Genomic DNA, 14,123 nt, shown 5'->3' on the forward strand with positions numbered 1-14,123 from the left:
AAGGAAAAAAGCAGGTAGGTGGGGATACATAGTCTCAGAACTTGGAAGGCAGAGATAGGTAGACCTCAAGTTTGAATCCACAGTAGGAGTTTTGGACCGGCTTGAGGAATATGGTGACACCCTATCTAAAAAATAAATAAATGAATAAACAAACAAACAAAAATATAAAGGAAAGAACACAACATTTGAACACCAAAAAACTATAGAACACTATGGAAGTTATGAAAACTTAAATAATGGAAAGACATCCAATATTCATAAATCAGAAGACACACTAGGATAACAGTACTACTCAAACTGTACATATTCAAGGCAATCACCATCAAAATTTCAGTTGGCTTTTTTGCAGGAATTGACAGGCTGGTTTTAGAATTCATATGGAAATAGCTCAGAATAGCTCGATCTTGAAGAACAAAGTTGGAGGGCTCACGCTTCCTTATTTAGTACACACTACAGAGCCACTTCAACAGACATCACAGTACTCCATCCTACACCACACAGAATGGTTAACTCGGTACAGCCAAATGCAGAAACTCTGAAACTCCTAGAAGAAGCAGACTATCTGGGCAAGGTATGTAGCTAGAGCAAGGATGATCTCAAACTGAACACTAGCTACATAGGAAGTTCTAGCTCCGTCAGGGCATGAAACACTGTCTCTAAAACCAACAGGAGACAAACCCTTAACACATGAGCCTTGTGGCACAATCTAGACCTAAACTATAGTACACTCTAATTAGGTACTTTTCTATTTCTATGATAAAACACTGTGACCAAGGCAACTTACAGGAGAAGGAGTTTATTTGAACTTCTGGTTCAAGAGGGTTAAAAGTCCACCCTGGTGAGGAAGCCTAGAAGCAAGGAGTATGCATGGCAGCTGGAGCTGAGTGCCCACACCTTGACCAGCAAGCACAGAGCAGAGAGAGCAAACTAGAAAAAGTCACCTCCAGTGACATATGCCTCCAACAAGGCTATACTTCCTAAGCCTCCATCAACAGCACCACCAACTGGGATCAAACTCTCAAATGCTTAGGGGTATGGGAGACATTTCTAATTTAAATGAGAATGATATACCATCACATCTGCATTCAGCAGATGGTCATTTATCTATTAAAGGTAATGAAGGATTCTTGCATTCTGCATCCTAAGTGAACTTTGAAAGCAACATGATGCATAAAAGTAAGCCAAGCACCAAAGGCTGCATAGCATGTGATCTCATTTGTGCGAAAGATGCAGGATGGGCAAGTGTATCTAGACAGAGACCAGCTTACTATTTGCCAAAGGCTAAGGAAGGGGTAAGAAAAGATTAAGTCAATGGCTATAGAGTTTTTTCTGGGTGTGATAGGTATTAGATGTTTGATATTAAATAGTAGTGAGGGTTGCACACTCTGGATATTCTAAAAACTGCTGATCATATATGTCAGAAGTTGTGAATTTCACAGTATATGAATTGTATCTCGGTAAACCTGTGGAGAAACACTGAAAACTGGACATAAATAGGCTTGGCTTCTGGGGTACTGGGTTTTGTTTTGTTTTAAGTGCTGGGACTCATCTGTGGAGAATTAGAAAGGAAAGAAAGAAGCACCGCCATTGGCTGGCTGCACTCTGGTCTTAGAAGCTGGATGTGTGTCCTGCAAATTGAGATTGGCTCCCTGGGTTCTTTTCAGCTACAGAAATTGAGCCTTCATTGCATTACCTGGACAGTTGGTTAACTGGTCTCCCAATTGACCGCTTCTCTATCTACTTCACCACCTTGCTTCTGGAGAAGAAACCCTGGCCTGCACTGAACAGAGGTAGCCACACTTGGTGGTCACGGTGAGCAGGTGGCTAACTCTCAAGGAACAACATATGAAAGGCTAAATGATACTTTACGGCAGAAAACAAAGGAATCGAATTCAAAGAGGGAGGTTGTTACTGTTGTTTTTGTTTGTTGCTTTGAATTCAGTTTAACTTTTTTAAATGGTGGAAAGGCTCAACAAGAAAAGTGATGGGAAGTTAGGGAGGATCTAAGATGACAGCAGTAGAGTGGAGAACATCAGGCAGACCAACACACCGTAGACGGTGCAGAGGACTGGGTGTTGCCAAAGCTGTCTGCCAGCTCGTGGCAGCCGTGCTAACAATGTGCTTGATCAGGAGCCAGGTGGTGACATTCCTAACGCCAAACCAGTGCTGAGGGAAAAGGTGCAGAAGGAAAGCAGCGCGAGATGCCCCAGAGACGTAGGTAGTGCCCGGCCCAGGAACAATGTGAACTCTTGTTCTTTTACAGGAGATTTTAATCTGGAGTTCACAGCTGCACAGAGGACCCCTAATAGACTTGGAAAGGTCCTTGAACCTTTGATTCCACATAGAGAGTTTTGTGAGTTTTAATTTTTTTAAGAGGAAGGAGTCATCAGGTTGCAGAAGGACCTTTGATAGGAAATGTGTTAAACATTATTTAGAGTGCCAGGCTAATTTTCTGGCTGTGTGATACATGGCACTGAATGGTCTGGCACTCCCAATTTTTGGAATAAAAATGAATTCTTAGTGAATGATCTCACTGCCTGCAGGCAGTTTGATTCTGCCCTGGCATTTGATAGGACTTGTTAGGGGATTAGGAGAGGCAGGATGTTGGTACATTTGAGGTCATTAAACTGAGATAGGAAGAAAAATATTCTACTTGATAAATATATTGTGGAGTTGAACTAAATGCTGAATGGCCAAGGGATATTCTTTATGCTCTTTGTCAACACTTTGAAACCCTGCTTAAAAACAAACCAATGACAAAAACAGCTCCATCTAGACGCAGCATGTTGGGAAAATAAGCTGTCTTTCCAAAAATACTGCCCTTTCAGAGACCTGGAAGGCTGGGATGCCCTGGGCTGCTTGATGCTTGCATACATGGTTATAACCAGCATATGACCTAGAGAAATACCCAAAGCTCCTGATGCCAGCATTCCCACAGCTCTAGTGTCAGATGCCAAAAAACAATGACGGATGTGTCACTTAGAACCTGATCTGTAGGAAAGATTTTATGTACAACAGAGCACAGCAATCAGAGTGTCTTTTCCTTCAGGCTCTTGCTGTAAGTCTTTGGTCTTATTTTTGGTTTTGACCATTAAAAAATATTCATTCCCTTTCATTATATCATATAGATATATAAAAGGTATGTTCTGCCACTAAAGTGTTTATCTAAAATGATTAAAATGGTAAATTGTAAGTTATAGATACTTACTATAAAAAAATAGATAGGATAAAATCTTATGTGAAAAGAGGTCTATGCATGAGAACTGTCCATTCAGAATCTTGTAGTGAGCAATCTAACCCAGAGAGATCCTGCGGACCCTACAAGCCGGAGGATAATCGAAAAACAGATCAGTTTCTGTGACGATGGTAGTGAACCCAGTGTCAAATCCTAGTTGGTCAAATAGGAGCAAGGAGGGGCATATTGACCCGAGATGTGAAGGTGGACCTGACAGCCTGTACTGAGGGCCTAGATGTTAATGAGGAGCGAAGATAATTCCTGGGTTTTCTGCTGGAGCAGTTAGGTTCAAGGGAACATCTGCTGTTGAGGTGGTGCCTCCCTTAGATGCTGCATGCTCACTTGTCTTTAAGGCTCTTGGCAAGACTTCTTGCAGCCTTCCTTGCTTCAGTGGCACCCTTGTGTGGACCCCAGCTTGTCCCAGGGTCGGCTCAGGAGCACACTGACTTGTGAGTGTGGGGTCAGCATCCGCACCTAAGTAACCTGGATGGCACAGAGGCAGCTCACTCTGCGGATGAAGCGAAGAGGCATGTGCAGCTCTGCAGAAAGGAGGGGGACTTTGCAGGACCTGTCTGTCTTCTGGGAGATGGCAGAGGTCCTAGAAGACTGGAGATCTTAGAGGTCACAACCTGACCAAGTACTGAAGCTACAGGAAGAGTTAAGATATCATTGCTGCCCCTCCAAGAAAGCTTTCCTCCCTAAGTTGACAGAAGCCCCCACGAGTCCTGCCCACTTGCAGCCCTGGTGAGCTTGGGCTCTGGCTCTGTGGTGTATTAGTCATGAAGTCAGCCGGGCACGAATACCCCTGATGCCCTCTGAGAACGAACTGCAGACATGTTCTGCATGGGCATTGCTGGGGCTGCTGATCTCCTTCGGATTTTGGATCTCAGGATGAGGTAGATGTTGTGGGTTTTCACTATGAAATGCAGCAACCCGGGACCAACACCATATGCTCACAGTCACCACCAGAGAGACCTCTGAGAGCAAGGTGGTACCACACGGGGAGGGCACAAGACACAGCTGTAAGTTCCGTGTGCTTCACAGCACATATGCCCTAGCGAAGCGATCCGGTTTGTACAGACTCTCATAGCCCCTGCCACTTTGCCACCTTGCTTTGCTGTTTTACTGGTGTGCACAGGGCGATTTCCTCGTGTTACTTCCCCAGGCCAGTAGAAGAAGACACAAAAACTACAAAATCTATAATCCAAACATCTTCTCATAAGTGGATGCTTAAAATCTGTTTGAAAGATAACTTTTAAATTCATATCTCTAATTTCCAAAATTTAACACCAAGTTAACCCATCCTTTTTTAAAGCTTTTCTGGCTACAAAATAGTGACCCATTTAGACTTTCTTGATATAAGTAAGGCTTTGGAACTATTCTAAACATGTTTGTCAGTGAACCTATAACTAACATTTTAGCAGAAATTTTTGTGATCTATGTGAGAGTTGACGTTTTATAGTAGAAAAATAGTCTCTAAATGTAATTTTTATCTTCGGAATTTAGCTTTGAACTTTTGTTTTCTGACTGTTATCCATTCTCTTGGCACCCAGCACTGGAGCGGGAAATGTGTGAGTGTGTCCCTGTGTACATGCGGGTTGATACTGGTATTAGCCCTAAAAAAAATCGGTAGACTGATTGTAGACAGAAGTGGTATCCTGAAACCAGAAGACTCACCTTGGCCAACTATAATCTTCCATGTGGTGTCCCTGCTGAGGAAACTCCTGCTGTTTTAGGTAGCGAGTCCTTTCACTTTCTAAGATAACATTGATGAAGGGGAGCGAATGAGCCTGAAAACTTATTCCCATAGCATGGTGCCACTATGCTTGCTGGTTAGCCACTGTGCGTTCAGGCTCAGCACGAACGTGATCCGACGTACTGAATACTTTATTTTCTGCTCTTTGTGTTACCCTGCATCCCTGGAAGGTGGGCAGAAGCAATTAGCAATTAACGCTAGGAGGATGCCAGAGGAACGATGCAGAAAGTGAGACAAGCCCTGAGCTACCTTTCTTCTTCAAAGAAGTGATTCTGCTGGTGTGAGGTCCGTGGTGTGGGTGAAGGTGCCTCCACTGGTACTCTGCTGGGAAAAGTAGCTCATCGCCTCCTATTAAACCCACCAAGAGCGTCTTAGCTAAGAGCTGAGCTGTCGGGGATAAAGAATGCAATCAGCCTTACCTATACAACTTTCCAGAAAACCAAATCGTTTCACAGCTAATTGGTACAAATGTTCCCTTGCCCACTGTTTACAGCTGGAGACCCACTTGAACATTTTTATGACTGTTTATGTAATTAAAAACCATTTACTTTTCCTACCTTAAGAATGCAGGTCCTGAGGACTCTTTCTTTTAAGTAAATTTTAGATTATGCAAGAGGGAATTATGTACAGATAATTTCCCACATTTGCAGTATGCTACTTTGTTTGGAAATGAATGACTAGAAACCATTCACATCTCTACTTCTGAACTTCCCCGGGTTCTCTTAACAGTAAATAAGAAGAAATGAAAAAGGACTGCTGTCATGCTTGGTATAGCTGTACCCTAGCACGTCACCCACCTTTTCCTAAGAACTGTCCAGCGAGCCACCTCATGTGTGAGGGCCTCAGACATCAATCTAGTTAGAAATTACCATTAAGGAACAGAGCCTTTGTGGTTCTCTAGTCTTGAGAGACTAGAACAGTTTATAGAGCTTCCTGGCTGAGTTTAGGCATTAAGTGCTATCCTGCGGGTCATGGGGCCTGAAAGATCTCCAGAAATAAAAAAGAAGTGTCCTATATCTGTTGACTCTCTACATGCGGCTATTTAAATTTAACTTAATTTAAAACCAGCCCTTCATTCTTACCAGCTGGACTCCAGGTACTGGTAGCCACACTGAGGCTGCTTGTTGTCCTGTGCAAATGCTGAGGCTCCCATTTTCATAAGAGACCTAAAGTAGTGGCCCCAGGACTTTTAAGAACGTCATTTATGACCCTAGCATATACGTAACACAAAAGGCCCTTTACCTTATCTGCTTGAGACTGGTAGTCAAAGAGCAATCAGATTGCGAGCAAGACACCATTCGGCCATATCAGTTTGTTTGGTTAAAGCAGCTGTTAAAGTAGTAAAGTGTCTGAGTTAACAAAAAACTCAGTATTCTAGGCTCTCCACTGTCTTCTGAGGATTTAGAGGCACTGGCCATTTCCCTAAGGTGCCTAGCCCCATCTTCAGCCCAAGCAAAATGAGTAAGCTAGTGTCTGTCCCATCCTAGAAGGTAACAGGGCCCTCAGGCTGCTGCCCCACCACTGTGGTCCTCAGATTGGTGGCGGGTGCTTTTGGTTTCTTGGTGCCTTGAGTCTGGGGAGGGGCTGCTTTCTAAGCATCGTTTCAAAGACTCATGTATCACTGTTATGGCCATGTACCAAATGACAGAACCATCAGCCTCAAGAAGACCTTAAAAGTCATTTCATGGGAAGGGGCATGGGGGAAGTGGGTGGGAAGGTGGGAGTGGGAGGGGAGGAGGAGTGAGGTTATGATTAGGATGTGAAATGAACAAATAAGTTGATGAAGAAAAAACTAAGAAATAAAATATTGTCACAAAGAAAAAAAAATCATTTCATGTCCCCAAGAAATCAAGACCCAGAGATTCACTCAGTTAGTTTGTGGCCAACTGAGAAATATAACACTTAATCTGGTATATACATATGTATGCATGTATGTACATAGTCACTCATTTATTGGCTATCTCTTCGTGTGTCTTTCCTTCAATGTAAAATGGGGATTAATATGATATGCCTGCCAACAATATTAATAAAAAGCAAGATTGTGATTTTTAACATTAACTGTATGTCTTATAATTTGCAAAACTAAAAATCCACATATACATGTATATATGTATATTCACATATGTATATATGGCATATGGATTTTCCACCTCATTTAATCCTAAATAGAACCTGTGTGAAGTGGTAGGCTCAGAGGCAGAGCCCCTGCCTGCATAGCAAAGACACTGTGACACAGAGCGCTGTGTCTCCCAGGACTTAGGAACTAGGAACTCTTGCACATGTACGGTAATAGAGCCATGTGGCATTGCTAGTTTTTGGCCTGTGGCATTTTGCAGTTCAGGAGTTAGCGATATTGAAAGTTATTGCTTTACCCAAGCGATGCATTTTTTTTTTTTTACACTTTGATAATCTGCCAGTTGCACAGACTTTGGTTCAGCATGGACGGCTTTGAAGTATATTTTTAAAATGAGAGAATCCAGATTTGTAATTAGGTTTGCAAATGCTAGTTGTACAGTTTCAGCATCTGAAGAGCTTCTGCTAAGTGTTCCTGCTACTAGTGGCAATTTTGTTTTTTATTCCCTCTCCGTCCCTAAGCAATCAGGAGAAACAAAGTCTGCTCTTTGAGGAGCATTTCCTCTGCATCTCATATTTTGTACCCTACAAGCTTGGGGAACTCACAAAATTAACTATGTACCTGATCACGTCAAACGAAAACCTTTTCTAAGCCATGCACCCACCTAGGCTCCTGAGTATCTGGGGCAAGCTTCCCAAATTATAAAGGAAGTCACAGTGAACGAAGAGTCCACTTCTGATAGATCTTTGTTCTTTCAGGTTTTTTTTTAATAGGACAATTAAAACTTTTATGTAAGATTGCTGGAAGAGATGAATTTAGTTCACTCTCAGAATAAAATTGAAAGTACTCACACCCCGACTTCTCAAATCTTAGCCATGTTATTGTAAGTGCTGGACACAGAAGTCGAGTTTATAGATAAAGCTAGAGTTGTTCCATTCCGGAAACATTGGGGGCAGGAGAGCTGGTCCTCCCCAGAGAAGAGCACACCAGTTGGTTTTCTCGTGACAAATGGACAACCCTGAAAACATAAATAAAGGGAGCATTAGACAGACTAACCAGGTTGGAGTTAGGAACATGTATGCATATACATACATGTGTGCACATGCAATCACATTTAGTGGAACAAACGAGGCCATGAACTTAAAGGAGATTTTTGAGGGCTATGTGGGAGGGCTTGGAGGGAGGAATGAGAAGAAAGAAATGTTCTAATTAAATTATAATCTCAAAAAAATTAATAATATTTTAGGGAAAAGAGTACCGGCTGTGCCTCCAAAGGACCCATGTTTAGCTCTCAGCACTTACTTCATGGCTCACAACCATCTGTAACTTCAGTCTCAGGATCTGACACCATCTTTTGGCTTCCACAGGCAATCCACACAGTGGGCTTTATGCACATGGACATTCAAGCAAACATTTATATATATAAAATAATAAAAATATATAAAACCTCAAAAAAATTAAAGAAAAAAAAACTTGTCAGACACCCTTGACATCACATCATCTATCTGGTAATTGTTTTTCTAGGGTCCCAAAGAATGGTCAAAAAGTGAGGTGGCCTGATACTCAGGTGGCTTTTTGGTGTCATGTCCACTGATAATGAAGGAAAACAACTGATATCTCTACATTTGAAGTATTATACTATTACAGAGATGGTTAAAAGTATGCTTTCATAACTGGAGCAACTTAGGGGAATGCTCAGTAATTAAATAAATTATGAAAAAAATCTCCCAAGTATGTTTGTGAATCTGAAAATAATACTGGTCCACAATCCAGTTTTAAATCCAACAGTTGTGTGTGTGTGTGTGTGTGTGTGTGTGTGTGTATGTGTGTGTGTGTGTTTGAGCTGCTTTGGTAGAAAAACCTGGTCTGAATTAATGTGAGGCGTTATTTTGTCCCAATTAATGAGTAAACCTCTATTTTTACATAGAAACATTGAACTTCCTTAACTGTGGGGTGCTTAACTTAGATAATAAGAGTGGTTGCACACATATAAGGCTAAATAGTGCTAGTTGCATCCTATCCCATCAAAGCAAAACTAAGCCTGAGCAGTGCAGTGTTCCAACCCCAGGAAAGAGGCTGCGGGCCTAACCAGCAGAACATCCGTAGTCACCTACTGGCCAAGTTTACCATTGCTCATTATTTTCCTCCTTAGGTTCTTACCTATTTTTTTATATGCTCTACAACAAACTTCAGCTCATCATCAGGGAAGAGAAAACAAATATTTCTAATTTTATAGATGAAAGCCAGATAAAGGATCTGCAGTTGGGCTAAAAGCAGCCAAGTCATACTGACTTGAAAATGGACACATCTAAGACATCATTGTCAGTCAGAATTCACAAGTTAATCATTTTTTGCAATCCCTTCTGGTTAGGACACCCACATAGGTCTGTAAACTGGGGCATTTGAGTTTGTTAAAGAAAACCTGATATGGAACAGGGCATAATGGGACGCCTGGATATTAGCCGCCTCTGCCTGATAAGGGAGGCTTGTCTGCAGGAAGCACCTGGAGAAGAGGTCCTCCACCGAGTAAAGCCCAGATATTGGTGCCCGGGGGGATCTGTCTTACTCTGTTTCTGTGGTCCAGTCAAGAGGAACGCCAGAAGCACGGTGGGGTACTGGATCGTCCATAGGTTGGATAGCGGGTATGAGGCAGCAGGCTGGGGTCACACGAGCAGTGCTCACTCTGGTAATGCGCTTTTCCTTTGGGTCTAGGTGGACACTCACTGATCTCTCACAAGGCTGCCTCGCCGAGCTGGGGGGTCCATGTCTGAATGGATTGCTGTAGCCTTCTCATCTCTTCCTCTGCCCAGTTCCCGGCATCCTAAGACCCGAAGCCAGGACAGGATCTGGGGAAATTATATGTAAGTTTTTACTGAGATTTCTTTTCTTTAACTTAACAAGGGTAAACATGAGGCAACAATACCAGTAACCCAAACACACAAGAGCTACCTTCCGTCGACAAAACATTCTGAGAATTGTAAGTGAGGCAAGAAACTGGGGCTGGAATCCCTATCGTTACTGTGTCTTTAGCTCGGTGGTTCTCGAGCTTTAGCTTGGCAGTTCTGAGCCAGTAGCTCTCGTGCCAGCCAGCAACCCGCTTTACCAGCAGTTTCCAGTGACGCCGACGTGGTTGCTCCAAGGCCCTCACTTTGAGAATCACTGCTTTAACTCAAGTGTGTTAGGGGGCAAATGGTGAAGGTGGGAAACTATCTGCTTTACTATTAAATACATTAAGATGTAGAGCCTGTACTTACCACATGGACATGCTGGCTTTCTTCCTATGGAGCTGGCCGTTCTTTGCCCTTGGTCGGGTCAGGATAATGGTGCGGCGATTAGCTTGAAGCAGTGGTTGGAGTCCCTTGACACGTGTGCATGTCATGTGTGATAGGTCAAAAGGGAAGGTCTTTCCTCCTGGGTTGGAGACTCTGTTACTCCTTTTCAAAGTGAATCTTTATAGTAGCGCCCCACCCTGCTACACTAAAAGGTAGTGTCATCTACAAAAGATGCAGGAAAGGAGCCACAGCTCCAGTAAACAGCCCAGCAGCAAGGCTCAGATTTTATGGGTTGCCAAGGCCATGGTACTGCCTTACTTTGAGGTCAGTGTTACTGTGTTAGCTTCCAAAAGGCTAGCTGTTTACCTGCCAAAGACAGGTTACTCTGTGCTAAAAAAAAAAAAAAAAGGAAATCATGAAATTTGCAAGTGAATGGTGGGAACTAGGAAAGATCATCCTGAGTGGGATAACCCAGAAGCAGAAAGACATAAATGATATATACTCACTTATAAGAGGATATTAGCCATATAATATAGGATAAATATACTAAAATCTATAACCCTAAAGAAGCTAAACAATAAAGAGGACCCTAGGGAAGATGCTTAATCCTCATTCAGAAGTGCAAATAAGATAGACATCGGAAGTAGGAGAAGACAAGGAACAGGACAGGAGCCTTCCACAAAGGACCTCTGAAAGAATCTATCCACCAGGATATTGAAGGAGATACTGAGACTCATACCCAAACTTTGGGCAGAGTGCCAGAATCCTTATGGCAGAAGAGAGATAGAAAAACCTGGAGGAGACAGGAACTCCACAAGAAAAACAACAGAGCCAAATTTCCTGGGCCCATGGGTCCTGCAGAGTCTGATACTCCAACTAAGGACCATGCATGGAGAGGACCTAGACCTCCCTGTCAATGGAAGCCCATTGGTTATTCCGTTTCCAAGTGGGTTCCCTAGTAAGGGGGCCAGGGACTGTCTCTGACATGAACTCAGTGGCCTGCTCTTTGATCACCTCCTCTTGGTGGGTGGGGGTGCAGCCTTACCAGGAAGGTGCATTTTACAGAGGAAGATGCTGCAGCCAGCCTTGATGAGACCTGATAGGCCATGGTCAGATAGAAGGGGAGGAGAACCTCACCTATCAGGGGACTAGGGAAAGAGAATAGGGGGAGAAGAGTGAGGGTGGGTGGGACTGGGAGGAGACAAAGCGGACTGCAGCGGGTTTACAAAGTGAATAAATCGAAAAAAAGAAAGAAAGAAAGAAAGAAGGAAGGAAGGAAGGAAGGAAGGAAAGAAAGAAAGAAAGAAAGAAAGAAAGAAAGAAAGAAAGAAAGAAAGAAAGAAAGAAAGAAAGAAAATTAAGAGATTGGCTAAACAGATGTTCCCTTGGATACAAGTAAGTGGACATACAGATCTACACACGTCTGTGAGCATAGTGTGTGTTGCTAAGCTTCCAATGTAGAAATGTTAAGCATTTTTTTTTTATTTCATTGAATAAATTGGAGTAAAAAATTGCAATAATGATACCGTCCTGTCCAGGAAACATCTGAGAAATTGCTGAGCACTTTAAATTTGTGCTATAGCACTATGATTTATAACATTTTACTTGGATGTGGTAAATGTCGTCACTCAAAGTAGCACATGGGATTTGCACGTATTTTATTATAACTGGTCAGGATTGAGAGTGGTTACTGTTAATTAATTAATTGCCACCCAACCAGGTTTTGCTAAATGAAGTGGATCAGACATGTTTAATGTTGTTGCTCATCTGAGGCACCCGGGGTTGCCAGCTCATGCGGTCCATACGTAGACTAGTGGTTTCCCTGAGCCAGGGCAGGGGAGTGCGGCTTGCTGTTTAGCGGGTGCAGTGCATGGATTGCAAAGGTTATGTTTTGGTAGTTCATGGTGATGTCGGTTGCACAAAAATGTCCATGTTCTTACTATCACCAACGTGTGCGTTTGAAAATTATTAAAACAGCATTTTATGTTATATTTCAACATAATTTTAAAAAACAACTAAATAGCAGAGCTCATCCTTCCTTCCAAGAACACCAGTTCTTGAGAGTGAAGTCACAGTTGGAGAGGGGGCAATGGCGTCCTGCCCTCTCCCCTTGCCACCTTTTGCTCAGCCCCCAAGTGGAGCAGGGGCAGAGGCTCAGCTGCATGATGGAGTCCTTAATGGAGGAAAGCCACACCTCTCCAAACCCAGCGAAGGAATTTGCCAAGAATGGTGATAGTTTCTACCAAAGTCCGCATGGCGTGCCGGAAACTGCCTCCTGCCTCGCTCAGATGAGAGGAAATGTGCAGGGAGGCTGCTCCGGTTCCCGGAGAGGCTGCTGGGCCAGGGTCATGGAGTTGCGTGTCTGACGGTGGGCGTGTGAGAAAAGGCAGGGCAGGAGGATGGGCCTCCACCCAGGCTCTGTACTGAGAAGAGGACCAGGCATTATTAGGCCCGTCAGAACAGGCCAGGGATTGACCAGCCTGCAGTCCCGTGGGAAGCGCCGGATTAGTCCCTCCACCTCTGTTTCTCTTGCTTCTTGCTTTTTATTGTTCCTAGAAAGCAGGCCAGGACGCGCAGCCAGCAGATTCCCATTGGAACTAGTAGCATCTTTTCTTCAGATCCGTGGTTATCTTCAGACTTTATCCCTGGGGACTGACCATGTGTGTGTATACACACTCATGAACATGGAACTTTGGCTTACAGAAATGGTATACCCAGAATAAAGATTAAAAAAAAAAAAAAAAAAGATCTTGAAATTCAAGGATAACACGTACCAATCAGTCCCCTCATCCTCACACCATACTTTCCGATCCTTCTTGGAAATCAACTCTGTGTTTCACTTAGGTTGCCATGGCAAAGCTACAAAGGTTTTTTGACTCAAATGTTATGGGGGGAAAACAGTAAAACCAAAGTTTATAGTAGAAAGGAGAAGCCAGCGGGTGTAAGGAGGAAGAAACTAAGGTCGGACAGATTCACCTCTGATACCCACGTGGACCTGCCAGCGCCTGAACTTGAGCTAGTGAGGAGGTCCTGCACCCCATAAGGTCAGATGACATAATTTCAGAGGCACATTGGCACATTTCCCCAGAAGAGACCAGCAAACCAGATATTACCCAGACAAAATGACACGGAGAAAAACCCTCTGGAGCTCTCCCTGTCGGCCAGCCTGACTCTTAGGGTCAGATGTGCCTGATTGCAGATGCTGACCCGTTTACTGGAATGTTTGCCACCTGAAACCTAAAAAAGCAGGCCCTGGATTAGCTAGCCTTCCGACTCCCCACCCCAGCCCTTCTCCATACACACCCCAACATCCCCCTTCTCTTTTCAGAGATCAAGGCTTGGAAAACAAGGTGGCTCTGGAGGGTGCAGGTAAGGTGTACCCTAAGAGGACTGTGACTTCAGCCTCTTACACGGTGAATCACTCAGAAGAGCTAAATGTGTTAAAATTATGGATGTGGAACCTTCTTTGGAAGGACCTTCAACAGAAAGCACCTGCTCCCTTTCATTAGGCAGAATACTGAAGCCTCTTCAGTCCTCTAGTCTAAGCTTTCCCTGCACTATCACAGATAGATTGGCACAGGGCAGAAAACGGCATCGTGTGCTTTCAGTCATGTTCCTAAGAAACCGTGTCACTTCCAGAGCCAAGGGTTGGATCTTCTGCATGTGCTTTAGGAATAATCTGTAAGCTCTGATGAAATCGCTGACGGGAGTGATGTCTGAGCCAACCCCACGAACCTGTGTATTTAGCTTCTGTGGTCATTGAAGATCATCACACTGGAGACAGTT

At 43.5% G+C, this 14,123-nt stretch overlaps 1 protein-coding gene across 4 annotated transcripts in view; it reads left to right on the top strand.

Annotated features, from left to right (window-relative positions):
• Positions 1–14,123, top strand: part of Bach2 (BTB domain and CNC homolog 2) — a 337,625-nt gene that overhangs the window by 173,928 nt on the left and 149,574 nt on the right. For 2 of the 4 annotated variants that reach the window (XM_021650826.2, XM_060373444.1), the window contains exon 3: positions 9,778–9,926. The exons of the other annotated variants lie outside the window; for them this stretch is intronic. The gene's annotated coding sequence lies outside the window, so the exon portion shown is untranslated. The remainder of the gene's footprint in view (positions 1–9,777; positions 9,927–14,123) is intronic. 4 annotated transcript variants of the gene reach the window in all.

Source organism: Meriones unguiculatus, chromosome 20 (genome assembly GCF_030254825.1).
Source record: "Meriones unguiculatus strain TT.TT164.6M chromosome 20, Bangor_MerUng_6.1, whole genome shotgun sequence".
NCBI classification, from domain to species: domain Eukaryota; kingdom Metazoa; phylum Chordata; class Mammalia; order Rodentia; family Muridae; genus Meriones; species Meriones unguiculatus.